This window comes from Doryrhamphus excisus, unplaced genomic scaffold (genome assembly GCF_030265055.1).
Source record: "Doryrhamphus excisus isolate RoL2022-K1 unplaced genomic scaffold, RoL_Dexc_1.0 HiC_scaffold_25, whole genome shotgun sequence".
Taxonomy (NCBI): Eukaryota; Metazoa; Chordata; class Actinopteri; order Syngnathiformes; family Syngnathidae; genus Doryrhamphus; species Doryrhamphus excisus.
In genome coordinates this window covers 72,297-82,500 of record NW_026652243.1, presented here as the reverse complement: position 1 = coordinate 82,500, position 10,204 = coordinate 72,297, and the positions used below count along the sequence as shown (strand labels likewise).

The following is a 10,204-nucleotide window of genomic DNA, read 5'->3' as shown; positions in this document are numbered from 1 at the left end:
GGCCCGCCCCTGCTTAGCTTCCGAGATCGGACGAGATCGGGCGTTTTCAGGGTAGTATGGCCATAAGCTGCCAGGTCAACTGAAAAGATCCTATTTGAAGAAGACGCAGGCCAAACTAGACTCCAGCAAAAAGTGTCGAACAGCGCCCTCTGCTGTCAGGCAAGAGCAGAAACCATAAAAAGCTTACAGCACCTGGTATTCCCAGGCGGTCTCCCATCCAAGTACTAACCAGGCCCGCCCCTGCTTAGCTTCCGAGATCGGACGAGATCAGGCGTTTTCAGGGTGGTATGGCCGTAAGCTGCCAGGGCAACTGAAAAGATCTTATTTGAAGGCGACGCAGGCCAAACTAGATCCAGCAAAAAGTGTCAAACAGCGCCCTCTGCTGTCAGGCTAGAGCAGAAACCATAAAAAGCTTACAGCACCTGGTATTCCCAGGCGGTCTCCCATCCAAGTACTAACCAGGCCCTCCCCTGCTTAGCTTCCGAGATCAGGCGTTTTCAGGGTAGTGTGGCCGTAAGCTGCCAGGGCAACTGTAAAGATCCTATTTGAAGGCGACGCAGGCCAAACTAGACTCCAGCAAAAAGTGTCAAACAGCGCCCTCTGCTGTCAGGCAAGAGCAGAAACCATAAAAAGCTTACAGCACCTGGTATTCCCAGGCGGTCTCCCATCCAAGTACTAACCAGGCCCGCCCCTGCTTAGCTTCCGAGATCGGACGAGATCGGGCGTTTTCAGGGTAGTATGGCCGTAAGCTGCCACATCAACTGAAAAGATCCTATTTGAAGGCGACGCAGGCCAAACTAGAGCCAGCAAAAAGTGTCAAATAGCGCCCTCTGCTGTCAGGCAAGAGCAGAAACCATAAAAAGCTTACAGCACCTGGTATTCCCAGGCGGTCTCCCATCCAAGTACTAACCAGGCCCGCCCCTGCTTAGCTTCTGAGATCGGAAGAGATCGGGCGTTTTCAGGGTAGTATGGCCGTAAGCTGCCAGGTCAACTGAAAAGATCCTATTTGAAGGCGACGCAGGCCAAACTAGACTCCAGCAAAAAGTGTCAAACAGCGCCCTCTGCTGTCAGGCAAGAGCAGAAACCATAAAAAGCTTACAGCACCTGGTATTCCCAGGCGGTCTCCCATCCAAGTACTAACCAGGCCCGCCCCTGCTTAGCTTCCGAGATCGGACGAGATCGGGCGTTTTCAGGGTAGTATGGCCGTAAGCTGCCAGGACAACTGAAAAGATCTTATTTGAAGGCGACGCAGGCCAAACTAGATCCAGCAAAAAGTGTCAAACAGCGCCCTCTGCTGTCAGGCTAGAGCAGAAACCATAAAAAGCTTACAGCACCTGGTATTCCCAGGCGGTCTCCCATCCAAGTACTAACCAGGCCCACCCCTGCTTAGCTTCCGAGATCGGACGAGATCGGGCGTTTTCAGGGTAGTATGGCCATAAGCTGCCAGGTCAACTGAAAAGATCCTATTTGAAGAAGACGCAGGCCAAACTAGACTCCAGCAAAAAGTGTCAAACAGCGCCCTCTGCTGTCAGGCAAGAGCAGAAACCATAAAAAGCTTACAGCACCTGGTATTCCCAGGCGGTCTCCCATCCAAGTACTAACCAGGCCCGCCCCTGCTTAGCTTCCGAGATCGGACGAGACCGGGCGTTTTCAGGGTAGTATGGCCGTAAGCTGCCAGGGCAACTGAAAAGATCCTATTTGAAGGCGACGCAGGCCAAACTAGACTCCAGCAAAAAGTGTCAAACAGCGCCCTCTGCTGTTAGGCAAGAGCAGAAACCATAAAAAGCTTACAGCACCTGGTATTCCCAGGCGGTCTCCCATTCAAGTACTAACCAGGCCCGCCCGTGCTTAGCTTCCGAGATCGGACGAGATCGGGCGTTTTCAAGGTAGTATGGCCGTAAGCTGCCAGGTCAACTGAAAAAATCCTATTTGAAGGTGACGCAGGCCAAACTAGACTCCAGCAAAACATGTCAAACAGCGCCCTCTGCTGTCAGGCAAGAGCAGAAACCATAAAAAGCTTACAGCACCTGGTATTCCCAGGCGGTCTCCCATCCAAGTATAACCAGGCCCGCCCCTGCTTAGCTTCCGAGATCGGGCGTTTTCAGGGTAGTATGGCCAATAGCTGCCAAGGCAACTGAAAAGATCCTATTTGAAGGCGACGCAGGACAAACTAGACTCCAGCAAAAAGTGTCAAACAGCGCCCTCTGCTGTCAGGCAAGAGCAGAAACCATAAAAAGCGTACAGCACCTGGTATTCCCAGGCGGTCTCCCATCCAAGTACTAACCAGGCCCGCCCCTGCTTAGCTTCCGAGATCGGACGAGATCGGGCGTTTTCAGGGTAGTATGGCCGTAAGCTGCCAGGGCAAATGAAAAGATCCTATTTGAAGGCGACGCAGGCCAAACTAGACTCCAGCAAAAAGTGTCAAACAGCGCCCTCTGCTGTCAGGCAAGAGCAGAAACCATAAAAGGCTTACAGCACCTGGTATTCCCAGGCGGTCTCCCATTCAAGTACTAACCAGGCCCGCCCGTGCTTAGCTTCCGAGATCGGACGAGATCGGGCGTTTTCAAGGTAGTATGGCCGTAAGCTGCCAGGTCAACTGAAAAAATCCTATTTGAAGGTGACGCAGGCCAAACTAGACTCCAGCAAAACATGTCAAACAGCGCCCTCTGCTGTCAGGCAAGAGCAGAAACCATAAAAAGCTTACAGCACCTGGTATTCCCAGGCGGTCTCCCATCCAAGTATAACCAGGCCCGCCCCTGCTTAGCTTCCGAGATCGGGCGTTTTCAGGGTAGTATGGCCAATAGCTGCCAAGGCAACTGAAAAGATCCTATTTGAAGGCGACGCAGGACAAACTAGACTCCAGCAAAAAGTGTCAAACAGCGCCCTCTGCTGTCAGGCAAGAGCAGAAACCATAAAAAGCGTACAGCACCTGGTATTCCCAGGTGGTCTCCCATCCAAGTACTAACCAGGCCCGCCCCTGCTTAGCTTCCGAGATCGGACGAGATCGGGCGTTTTCAGGGTAGTATGGCCGTAAGCTGCCAGGGCAAATGAAAAGATCCTATTTGAAGGCGACGCAGGCCAAACTAGACTCCAGCAAAAAGTGTCAAACAGCGCCCTCTGCTGTCAGGCAAGAGCAGAAACCATAAAAGGCTTACAGCACCTGGTATTGCCAGGCGGTCTCCCATCCAAGTACTAACCAGGCCCACCCCTGCTTAGCTTCCGAGATCGGACGAGATCGGGCGTTTTCAGGGTAGTATGGCCGTAAGCTGCCAGGACAACTGAAAAGATCTTATTTGAAGGCGACGCAGGCCAAACTAGATCCAGCAAAAAGTGTCAAACAGCGCCCTCTGCTGTCAGGCTAGAGCAGAAACCATAAAGAGCTTACAGCACCTGGTATTCCCAGGCGGTCTCCCATCCAAGTACTAACCAGGCCCGCCCCTGCTTAGCTTCCGAGATCGGGCGTTTTCAGGGTAGTATGGCCGTAAGCGGCCAGGTCAACTGAAAATATCCTATTTGAAGGTGACGCAGGCCAAACTAGACTCCAGCAAAACATGTCAAACAGCGCCCTCTGCTGTCAGGCAAGAGCAGAAACCATGAAAAGCTTACAGCACCTGGTATTCCCAGGCGGTCTCCCATCCAAGTACTAACCAGGCTCGCCCCTGCTTAGCTTCCGAGATCGGACGAGATCGGGCGTTTTCAGGGTAGTATGGCCGTAAGCTGCCACATCAACTGAAAAGATCCTATTTGAAGGCGACGCAGGCCAAACTAGACTCCAGCAAAAGGTGTCAAACAGCGCCCTCTGCTGTCAGGCAAGAGCAGAAACCATAAAAAGCTTACAGCACCTGGTATTCCCAGGCGGTCTCCCATCCAAGTACTAACCAGGCCCGCCCCTGCTTAGCTTCCGAGATCGGACGAGATCAGGCGTTTTCAGGGTGGTATGGCCGTAAGCTGCCAGGACAACTGAAAAGATCTTATTTGAAGGCGACGCAGGCCAAACTAGATCCAGCAAAAAGTGTCAAACAGCGCCCTCTGCTGTCAGGCTAGAGCAAAAACCATAAAAAGCTTACAGCACCTGGTATTCCCAGGCGGTCTCCCATCCAAGTACTAACCAGGCCCTCCCCTGCTTAGCTTCCGAGATCGGGCGTTTTCAGGGTAGTATGGCCAAAAGCTGCCAAGGCAACTGAAAAGATCCTATTTGAAGGCGACGCAGGACAAACTAGACTCCAGCAAAACATGTCAAACAGCGCCCTCTGCTGTCAGGCTAGAGCAGAAACCATAAAAAGCTTACAGCACCTGGTATTCCCAGGCGGTCTCCCATCCAAGTACTAACCAGGCCCGCCCCTGCTTAGCTTCCGAGATCGGACGAGATCGGGCGTTTTCAGGGTAGTATGGCCGTAAGCTGCCAGGTCAACTGAAAAGATCCTATTTGAAGGTGACGCAGGCCAAACTAGACTACAGCAAAAAGTGTCAAACAGCGCCCTCTGCTGTCAGGCAAGAGCAGAAACCATAAAAAGCTTACAGCACCTGGTATTCACAGGCGGTCTCCCATCCAAGTACTAACCAGGCCCGGCCCTGCTTAGCTTCCGAGATCGTACGAGATCGGGCGTTTTCAGGGTAGTATGGCCTAAGCTGCCAGGTCAACTGAAAAGATCCTATTTGAAAGTGACGCAGGCCAAACTAGACTACAGCAAAAAGTGTCAAACAGCGCCCTCTGCTGTCAGGCAAGAGCAGAAACCATAAAAAGCTTACAGCACCTGGTATTCACAGGCGGTCTCCCATCCAAGTACTAACCAGGCCCGCCCCTGCTTAGCTTCCGAGATCGGGCGTTTTCAGGGTAGTATGGCCGTAAGCTGCCAGGACAACTGAAAAGATCCTATTTGAAGAAGACGCAGGCCAAACTAGACTCCAGCAAAAAGTGTCAAACAGCGCCCTCTGCTGTCAGGCAAGAGCAGAAACCATAAAAAGCTTACAGCACCTGGTAATCCCAGGCGGTCTCCCATCCAAGTACTAACCAGGACCGCCCCTGCTTAGCTTCCGAGATCGGACGAGATCGGGCGTTTTCAGGGTAGTATGGCCGTAAGCTGCAAGGGCGACTGAAAAGATCCTATTTGAAGGCGACGCAGGCCAAACTAGACTCCAGCAAAAAGTGTCAAACAGCGCCCTCTGCTGTCAGGCAAGAGCAGAAACCATAAAAAGCTTACAGCACCTGGTATTCCCAGGCGGTCTCCCATCCAAGTACTAACCAGGCCCGCCCCTGCTTAGCTTCCGAGATCGGACGAGATCAGGCGTTTTCAGGGTGGTATGGCCGTAAGCTGCCAGGACAACTGAAAAGATCTTATTTGAAGGCGACGCAGGCCAAACTAGATCCAGCAAAAAGTGTCAAACAGCGCCCTCTGCTGTCAGGCTAGAGCAGAAACCATAAAAAGCTTACAGCACCTGGTATTCCCAGGCGGTCTCCCATCCAAGTACTAACCAGGCCCGCCCCTGCTTAGCTTCCGAGATCGGACGAGATCGGGCCTTTTCAGGGTAATATGGCCGTAAGCTGCCACATCAACTGAAAAGATCCTATTTGAAGGCGACGCAGGCCAAACTAGACTCCAGCAAAAAGTGTCAAACAGCGCCCTCTGCTGTCAGGCAAGAGCAGAAACCAAAAAAAGCTTACAGCACCTGGTATTCCCAGGCGGTCTCCCATCCAAGTACTAACCAGGCCCGCCCCTGCTTAGCTTCCGAGATCGGACGAGATCAGGCGTTTTCAGGGTGGTGTGGCCGTAAGCTGCCAGGACAACTGAAAAGATCTTATTTGAAGGCGACGCAGGCCAAACTAGATACAGCAAAAAGTGTCAAACAGCGCCCTCTGCTGTCAGGCTAGAGCAGAAACCATAAAAAGCTTACAGCACCTGGTATTCCCAGGCGGTCTCCCATCCAAGTACTAACCAGGCCCGCCCCTGCTTAGCTTCCGAGATCGGACGAGATCGGGCGTTTTCAGGGTAGTATGGCCATAAGCTGCCAGGTCAACTGAAAAGATCCTATTTGAAGAAGACGCAGGCCAAACTAGACTCCAGCAAAAAGTGTCGAACAGCGCCCTCTGCTGTCAGGCAAGAGCAGAAACCATAAAAAGCTTACAGCACCTGGTATTCCCAGGCGGTCTCCCATCCAAGTACTAACCAGGCCCGCCCCTGCTTAGCTTCCGAGATCGGACGAGATCAGGCGTTTTCAGGGTGGTATGGCCGTAAGCTGCCAGGACAACTGAAAAGATCTTATTTGAAGGCGACGCAGGCCAAACTAGATCCAGCAAAAAGTGTCAAACAGCGCCCTCTGCTGTCAGGCTAGAGCAGAAACCATAAAAAGCTTACAGCACCTGGTATTCCCAGGCGGTCTCCCATCCAAGTACTAACCAGGCCCTCCCCTGCTTAGCTTCCGAGATCAGGCGTTTTCAGGGTAGTGTGGCCGTAAGCTGCCAGGGCAACTGTAAAGATCCTATTTGAAGGCGACGCAGGCCAAACTAGACTCCAGCAAAAAGTGTCAAACAGCGCCCTCTGCTGTCAGGCAAGAGCAGAAACCATAAAAAGCTTACAGCACCTGGTATTCCCAGGCGGTCTCCCATCCAAGTACTAACCAGGCCCGCCCCTGCTTAGCTTCCGAGATCGGACGTTTTCAGGGTAGTATGGCCGTAAGCTGCCACATCAACTGAAAAGATCCTATTTGAAGGCGACGCAGGCCAAACTAGAGCCAGCAAAAAGTGTCAAATAGCGCCCTCTGCTGTCAGGCAAGAGCAGAAACCATAAAAAGCTTACAGCACCTGGTATTCCCAGGCGGTCTCCCATCCAAGTACTAACCAGGCCCGCCCCTGCTTAGCTTCTGAGATCGGAAGAGATCGGGCGTTTTCAGGGTAGTATGGCCGTAAGCTGCCAGGTCAACTGAAAAGATCCTATTTGAAGGCGACGCAGGCCAAACTAGACTCCAGCAAAAAGTGTCAAACAGCGCCCTCTGCTGTCAGGCAAGAGCAGAAACCATAAAAAGCTTACAGCACCTGGTATTCCCAGGCGGTCTCCCATCCAAGTACTAACCAGGCCCGCCCCTGCTTAGCTTCCGAGATCGGACGAGATCGGGCGTTTTCAGGGTAGTATGGCCGTAAGCTGCCAGGACAACTGAAAAGATCTTATTTGAAGGCGACGCAGGCCAAACTAGATCCAGCAAAAAGTGTCAAACAGCGCCCTCTGCTGTCAGGCTAGAGCAGAAACCATAAAAAGCTTACAGCACCTGGTATTCCCAGGCGGTCTCCCATCCAAGTACTAACCAGGCCCACCCCTGCTTAGCTTCCGAGATCGGACGAGATCGGGCGTTTTCAGGGTAGTATGGCCATAAGCTGCCAGGTCAACTGAAAAGATCCTATTTGAAGAAGACGCAGGCCAAACTAGACTCCAGCAAAAAGTGTCAAACAGCGCCCTCTGCTGTCAGGCAAGAGCAGAAACCATAAAAAGCTTACAGCACCTGGTATTCCCAGGCGGTCTCCCATCCAAGTACTAACCAGGCCCGCCCCTGCTTAGCTTCCGAGATCGGACGAGACCGGGCGTTTTCAGGGTAGTATGGCCGTAAGCTGCCAGGGCAACTGAAAAGATCCTATTTGAAGGCGACGCAGGCCAAACTAGACTCCAGCAAAAAGTGTCAAACAGCGCCCTCTGCTGTTAGGCAAGAGCAGAAACCATAAAAAGCTTACAGCACCTGGTATTCCCAGGCGGTCTCCCATTCAAGTACTAACCAGGCCCGCCCGTGCTTAGCTTCCGAGATCGGACGAGATCGGGCGTTTTCAAGGTAGTATGGCCGTAAGCTGCCAGGTCAACTGAAAAAATCCTATTTGAAGGTGACGCAGGCCAAACTAGACTCCAGCAAAACATGTCAAACAGCGCCCTCTGCTGTCAGGCAAGAGCAGAAACCATAAAAAGCTTACAGCACCTGGTATTCCCAGGCGGTCTCCCATCCAAGTATAACCAGGCCCGCCCCTGCTTAGCTTCCGAGATCGGGCGTTTTCAGGGTAGTATGGCCAAAAGCTGCCAAGGCAACTGAAAAGATCCTATTTGAAGGCGACGCAGGACAAACTAGACTCCAGCAAAAAGTGTCAAACAGCGCCCTCTGCTGTCAGGCAAGAGCAGAAACCATAAAAAGCGTACAGCACCTGGTATTCCCAGGTGGTCTCCCATCCAAGTACTAACCAGGCCCGCCCCTGCTTAGCTTCCGAGATCGGACGAGATCGGGCGTTTTCAGGGTAGTATGGCCGTAAGCTGCCAGGGCAAATGAAAAGATCCTATTTGAAGGCGACGCAGGCCAAACTAGACTCCAGCAAAAAGTGTCAAACAGCGCCCTCTGCTGTCAGGCAAGAGCAGAAACCATAAAAGGCTTACAGCACCTGGTATTGCCAGGCGGTCTCCCATCCAAGTACTAACCAGGCCCACCCCTGCTTAGCTTCCGAGATCGGACGAGATCGGGCGTTTTCAGGGTAGTATGGCCGTAAGCTGCCAGGACAACTGAAAAGATCTTATTTGAAGGCGACGCAGGCCAAACTAGATCCAGCAAAAAGTGTCAAACAGCGCCCTCTGCTGTCAGGCTAGAGCAGAAACCATAAAGAGCTTACAGCACCTGGTATTCCCAGGCGGTCTCCCATCCAAGTACTAACCAGGCCCGCCCCTGCTTAGCTTCCGAGATCGGGCGTTTTCAGGGTAGTATGGCCGTAAGCGGCCAGGTCAACTGAAAATATCCTATTTGAAGGTGACGCAGGCCAAACTAGACTCCAGCAAAACATGTCAAACAGCGCCCTCTGCTGTCAGGCAAGAGCAGAAACCATGAAAAGCTTACAGCACCTGGTATTCCCAGGCGGTCTCCCATCCAAGTACTAACCAGGCTCGCCCCTGCTTAGCTTCCGAGATCGGACGAGATCGGGCGTTTTCAGGGTAGTATGGCCGTAAGCTGCCACATCAACTGAAAAGATCCTATTTGAAGGCGACGCAGGCCAAACTAGACTCCAGCAAAAGGTGTCAAACAGCGCCCTCTGCTGTCAGGCAAGAGCAGAAACCATAAAAAGCTTACAGCACCTGGTATTCCCAGGCGGTCTCCCATCCAAGTACTAACCAGGCCCGCCCCTGCTTAGCTTCCGAGATCGGACGAGATCAGGCGTTTTCAGGGTGGTATGGCCGTAAGCTGCCAGGACAACTGAAAAGATCTTATTTGAAGGCGACGCAGGCCAAACTAGATCCAGCAAAAAGTGTCAAACAGCGCCCTCTGCTGTCAGGCTAGAGCAAAAACCATAAAAAGCTTACAGCACCTGGTATTCCCAGGCGGTCTCCCATCCAAGTACTAACCAGGCCCTCCCCTGCTTAGCTTCCGAGATCAGGCGTTTTCAGGGTAGTATGGCCAAAAGCTGCCAAGGCAACTGAAAAGATCCTATTTGAAGGCGACGCAGGACAAACTAGACTCCAGCAAAACATGTCAAACAGCGCCCTCTGCTGTCAGGCAAGAGCAGAAACCATAAAAAGCTTACAGCACCTGGTATTCCCAGGCGGTCTCCCATCCAAGTACTAACCAGGCCCGCCCCTGCTTAGCTTCCGAGATCGGACGAGATCGGGCTTTTTCAGGGTAGTATGGCCGTAAGCTGCCAGGGCAACTGAAAAGGTCCTATTTGAAGGCGACGCAGGCCAAACTAGACTCCAGAAAAAAGTGGCAAACAGCGCCCTCTGCTGTCAGGCAAGAGCAGAAACCATAAAAAGCTTACAGCACCTGGTATTCCCAGGCGGTCTCCCATCCAAGTACTAACCAGGCCCGCCCCTGCTTAGTTTCCGAGATCGGACGAGACCGGGCGTTTTCAGGGTAGTATGGCCGTAAGCTGCCAGGGCAACTGAAAAGATCCTATTTGAAGGCGACGCAGGCCAAACTAGACTCCAGCAAAAAGTGTCAAACAGCGCCCTCTGCTGTTAGGCAAGAGCAGAAACCATAAAAAGCTTACAGCACCTGGTATTCCCAGGCGGTCTCCCATTCAAGTACTAACCAGGACCGCCCGTGCTTAGCTTCCGAGATCGGACGAGATCGGGCGTTTTCAAGGTAGTATGGCCGTAAGCTGCCAGGTCAACTGAAAAAATCCTATTTGAAGGTGACGCAGGCCAAACTAGACTCCAGCAAAACATGTCAAACAGCGCCCTCTGCTGTCAGGCAAGAG

General features: G+C 52.5%; 34 non-coding genes and 11 pseudogenes across 34 annotated transcripts in view; all 45 read right to left on the bottom strand.

The window, feature by feature from the left end:
• Positions 1-68, bottom strand: part of LOC131115374 (5S ribosomal RNA) — a 119-nt gene extending 51 nt beyond the window's left edge. The window contains exon 1 of the ribosomal RNA XR_009122654.1: positions 1-68. This exon is cut by the window's left edge and continues 51 nt beyond it. This is a non-coding gene — a ribosomal RNA (5S ribosomal RNA).
• A 112-nt stretch (positions 69-180) lies between these two features.
• Positions 181-299, bottom strand: LOC131119039 (5S ribosomal RNA). Its single transcript, XR_009126170.1, has one exon. It is a non-coding gene; the product is annotated as a 5S ribosomal RNA (ribosomal RNA).
• A 111-nt stretch (positions 300-410) lies between these two features.
• On the bottom strand, positions 411-519 carry LOC131112737 (5S ribosomal RNA; annotated as a pseudogene).
• A 112-nt stretch (positions 520-631) lies between these two features.
• Positions 632-750, bottom strand: LOC131114319 (5S ribosomal RNA). The gene has a single exon (XR_009121633.1). It is a non-coding gene; the product is annotated as a 5S ribosomal RNA (ribosomal RNA).
• A 111-nt stretch (positions 751-861) lies between these two features.
• LOC131117229 (5S ribosomal RNA) lies at positions 862-980 on the bottom strand. Its single transcript, XR_009124453.1, has one exon. It is a non-coding gene; the product is annotated as a 5S ribosomal RNA (ribosomal RNA).
• Positions 981-1,092: 112 nt separating this feature from the next.
• LOC131114318 (5S ribosomal RNA) lies at positions 1,093-1,211 on the bottom strand. Its single transcript, XR_009121632.1, has one exon. It is a non-coding gene; the product is annotated as a 5S ribosomal RNA (ribosomal RNA).
• Positions 1,212-1,322: 111 nt separating this feature from the next.
• On the bottom strand, positions 1,323-1,441 carry LOC131115253 (5S ribosomal RNA). Its single transcript, XR_009122537.1, has one exon. It is a non-coding gene; the product is annotated as a 5S ribosomal RNA (ribosomal RNA).
• A 112-nt stretch (positions 1,442-1,553) lies between these two features.
• Positions 1,554-1,672, bottom strand: LOC131115910 (5S ribosomal RNA). Its single transcript, XR_009123177.1, has one exon. It is a non-coding gene; the product is annotated as a 5S ribosomal RNA (ribosomal RNA).
• Positions 1,673-1,784: 112 nt separating this feature from the next.
• Positions 1,785-1,903, bottom strand: LOC131116937 (5S ribosomal RNA). Its single transcript, XR_009124168.1, has one exon. It is a non-coding gene; the product is annotated as a 5S ribosomal RNA (ribosomal RNA).
• A 112-nt stretch (positions 1,904-2,015) lies between these two features.
• On the bottom strand, positions 2,016-2,123 carry LOC131114186 (5S ribosomal RNA; annotated as a pseudogene).
• A 112-nt stretch (positions 2,124-2,235) lies between these two features.
• On the bottom strand, positions 2,236-2,354 carry LOC131116176 (5S ribosomal RNA). The gene has a single exon (XR_009123435.1). It is a non-coding gene; the product is annotated as a 5S ribosomal RNA (ribosomal RNA).
• A 112-nt stretch (positions 2,355-2,466) lies between these two features.
• Positions 2,467-2,585, bottom strand: LOC131116786 (5S ribosomal RNA). Its single transcript, XR_009124023.1, has one exon. It is a non-coding gene; the product is annotated as a 5S ribosomal RNA (ribosomal RNA).
• Positions 2,586-2,697: 112 nt separating this feature from the next.
• Positions 2,698-2,805, bottom strand: LOC131114185 (5S ribosomal RNA; annotated as a pseudogene).
• Positions 2,806-2,917: 112 nt separating this feature from the next.
• On the bottom strand, positions 2,918-3,036 carry LOC131116067 (5S ribosomal RNA). Its single transcript, XR_009123329.1, has one exon. It is a non-coding gene; the product is annotated as a 5S ribosomal RNA (ribosomal RNA).
• Positions 3,037-3,148: 112 nt separating this feature from the next.
• On the bottom strand, positions 3,149-3,267 carry LOC131116536 (5S ribosomal RNA). Its single transcript, XR_009123781.1, has one exon. It is a non-coding gene; the product is annotated as a 5S ribosomal RNA (ribosomal RNA).
• Positions 3,268-3,378: 111 nt separating this feature from the next.
• On the bottom strand, positions 3,379-3,487 carry LOC131111683 (5S ribosomal RNA; annotated as a pseudogene).
• A 112-nt stretch (positions 3,488-3,599) lies between these two features.
• Positions 3,600-3,718, bottom strand: LOC131116667 (5S ribosomal RNA). Its single transcript, XR_009123907.1, has one exon. It is a non-coding gene; the product is annotated as a 5S ribosomal RNA (ribosomal RNA).
• Positions 3,719-3,830: 112 nt separating this feature from the next.
• Positions 3,831-3,949, bottom strand: LOC131119028 (5S ribosomal RNA). The gene has a single exon (XR_009126159.1). It is a non-coding gene; the product is annotated as a 5S ribosomal RNA (ribosomal RNA).
• Positions 3,950-4,060: 111 nt separating this feature from the next.
• On the bottom strand, positions 4,061-4,169 carry LOC131112706 (5S ribosomal RNA; annotated as a pseudogene).
• Positions 4,170-4,281: 112 nt separating this feature from the next.
• LOC131114317 (5S ribosomal RNA) lies at positions 4,282-4,400 on the bottom strand. The gene has a single exon (XR_009121631.1). It is a non-coding gene; the product is annotated as a 5S ribosomal RNA (ribosomal RNA).
• A 112-nt stretch (positions 4,401-4,512) lies between these two features.
• LOC131119032 (5S ribosomal RNA) lies at positions 4,513-4,630 on the bottom strand. The gene has a single exon (XR_009126163.1). It is a non-coding gene; the product is annotated as a 5S ribosomal RNA (ribosomal RNA).
• A 112-nt stretch (positions 4,631-4,742) lies between these two features.
• LOC131112189 (5S ribosomal RNA) lies at positions 4,743-4,851 on the bottom strand (annotated as a pseudogene).
• Positions 4,852-4,963: 112 nt separating this feature from the next.
• Positions 4,964-5,082, bottom strand: LOC131118184 (5S ribosomal RNA). The gene has a single exon (XR_009125350.1). It is a non-coding gene; the product is annotated as a 5S ribosomal RNA (ribosomal RNA).
• A 112-nt stretch (positions 5,083-5,194) lies between these two features.
• LOC131119015 (5S ribosomal RNA) lies at positions 5,195-5,313 on the bottom strand. The gene has a single exon (XR_009126147.1). It is a non-coding gene; the product is annotated as a 5S ribosomal RNA (ribosomal RNA).
• A 111-nt stretch (positions 5,314-5,424) lies between these two features.
• LOC131117814 (5S ribosomal RNA) lies at positions 5,425-5,543 on the bottom strand. The gene has a single exon (XR_009125020.1). It is a non-coding gene; the product is annotated as a 5S ribosomal RNA (ribosomal RNA).
• A 112-nt stretch (positions 5,544-5,655) lies between these two features.
• Positions 5,656-5,774, bottom strand: LOC131115812 (5S ribosomal RNA). Its single transcript, XR_009123082.1, has one exon. It is a non-coding gene; the product is annotated as a 5S ribosomal RNA (ribosomal RNA).
• Positions 5,775-5,885: 111 nt separating this feature from the next.
• Positions 5,886-6,004, bottom strand: LOC131115373 (5S ribosomal RNA). Its single transcript, XR_009122653.1, has one exon. It is a non-coding gene; the product is annotated as a 5S ribosomal RNA (ribosomal RNA).
• Positions 6,005-6,116: 112 nt separating this feature from the next.
• Positions 6,117-6,235, bottom strand: LOC131119003 (5S ribosomal RNA). Its single transcript, XR_009126140.1, has one exon. It is a non-coding gene; the product is annotated as a 5S ribosomal RNA (ribosomal RNA).
• Positions 6,236-6,346: 111 nt separating this feature from the next.
• LOC131112736 (5S ribosomal RNA) lies at positions 6,347-6,455 on the bottom strand (annotated as a pseudogene).
• Positions 6,456-6,567: 112 nt separating this feature from the next.
• LOC131112639 (5S ribosomal RNA) lies at positions 6,568-6,676 on the bottom strand (annotated as a pseudogene).
• A 111-nt stretch (positions 6,677-6,787) lies between these two features.
• LOC131117228 (5S ribosomal RNA) lies at positions 6,788-6,906 on the bottom strand. Its single transcript, XR_009124452.1, has one exon. It is a non-coding gene; the product is annotated as a 5S ribosomal RNA (ribosomal RNA).
• Positions 6,907-7,018: 112 nt separating this feature from the next.
• On the bottom strand, positions 7,019-7,137 carry LOC131114316 (5S ribosomal RNA). The gene has a single exon (XR_009121630.1). It is a non-coding gene; the product is annotated as a 5S ribosomal RNA (ribosomal RNA).
• A 111-nt stretch (positions 7,138-7,248) lies between these two features.
• On the bottom strand, positions 7,249-7,367 carry LOC131115252 (5S ribosomal RNA). Its single transcript, XR_009122536.1, has one exon. It is a non-coding gene; the product is annotated as a 5S ribosomal RNA (ribosomal RNA).
• Positions 7,368-7,479: 112 nt separating this feature from the next.
• LOC131115908 (5S ribosomal RNA) lies at positions 7,480-7,598 on the bottom strand. Its single transcript, XR_009123175.1, has one exon. It is a non-coding gene; the product is annotated as a 5S ribosomal RNA (ribosomal RNA).
• Positions 7,599-7,710: 112 nt separating this feature from the next.
• Positions 7,711-7,829, bottom strand: LOC131116936 (5S ribosomal RNA). Its single transcript, XR_009124167.1, has one exon. It is a non-coding gene; the product is annotated as a 5S ribosomal RNA (ribosomal RNA).
• A 112-nt stretch (positions 7,830-7,941) lies between these two features.
• LOC131114038 (5S ribosomal RNA) lies at positions 7,942-8,049 on the bottom strand (annotated as a pseudogene).
• Positions 8,050-8,161: 112 nt separating this feature from the next.
• On the bottom strand, positions 8,162-8,280 carry LOC131116066 (5S ribosomal RNA). Its single transcript, XR_009123328.1, has one exon. It is a non-coding gene; the product is annotated as a 5S ribosomal RNA (ribosomal RNA).
• Positions 8,281-8,392: 112 nt separating this feature from the next.
• Positions 8,393-8,511, bottom strand: LOC131116535 (5S ribosomal RNA). The gene has a single exon (XR_009123780.1). It is a non-coding gene; the product is annotated as a 5S ribosomal RNA (ribosomal RNA).
• A 111-nt stretch (positions 8,512-8,622) lies between these two features.
• Positions 8,623-8,731, bottom strand: LOC131111682 (5S ribosomal RNA; annotated as a pseudogene).
• A 112-nt stretch (positions 8,732-8,843) lies between these two features.
• On the bottom strand, positions 8,844-8,962 carry LOC131116666 (5S ribosomal RNA). The gene has a single exon (XR_009123906.1). It is a non-coding gene; the product is annotated as a 5S ribosomal RNA (ribosomal RNA).
• A 112-nt stretch (positions 8,963-9,074) lies between these two features.
• On the bottom strand, positions 9,075-9,193 carry LOC131118992 (5S ribosomal RNA). The gene has a single exon (XR_009126131.1). It is a non-coding gene; the product is annotated as a 5S ribosomal RNA (ribosomal RNA).
• Positions 9,194-9,304: 111 nt separating this feature from the next.
• Positions 9,305-9,413, bottom strand: LOC131113548 (5S ribosomal RNA; annotated as a pseudogene).
• A 112-nt stretch (positions 9,414-9,525) lies between these two features.
• Positions 9,526-9,644, bottom strand: LOC131116283 (5S ribosomal RNA). Its single transcript, XR_009123538.1, has one exon. It is a non-coding gene; the product is annotated as a 5S ribosomal RNA (ribosomal RNA).
• Positions 9,645-9,756: 112 nt separating this feature from the next.
• LOC131117599 (5S ribosomal RNA) lies at positions 9,757-9,875 on the bottom strand. Its single transcript, XR_009124811.1, has one exon. It is a non-coding gene; the product is annotated as a 5S ribosomal RNA (ribosomal RNA).
• Positions 9,876-9,987: 112 nt separating this feature from the next.
• Positions 9,988-10,106, bottom strand: LOC131118174 (5S ribosomal RNA). Its single transcript, XR_009125340.1, has one exon. It is a non-coding gene; the product is annotated as a 5S ribosomal RNA (ribosomal RNA).
• Positions 10,107-10,204: the final 98 nt, after the last annotated feature.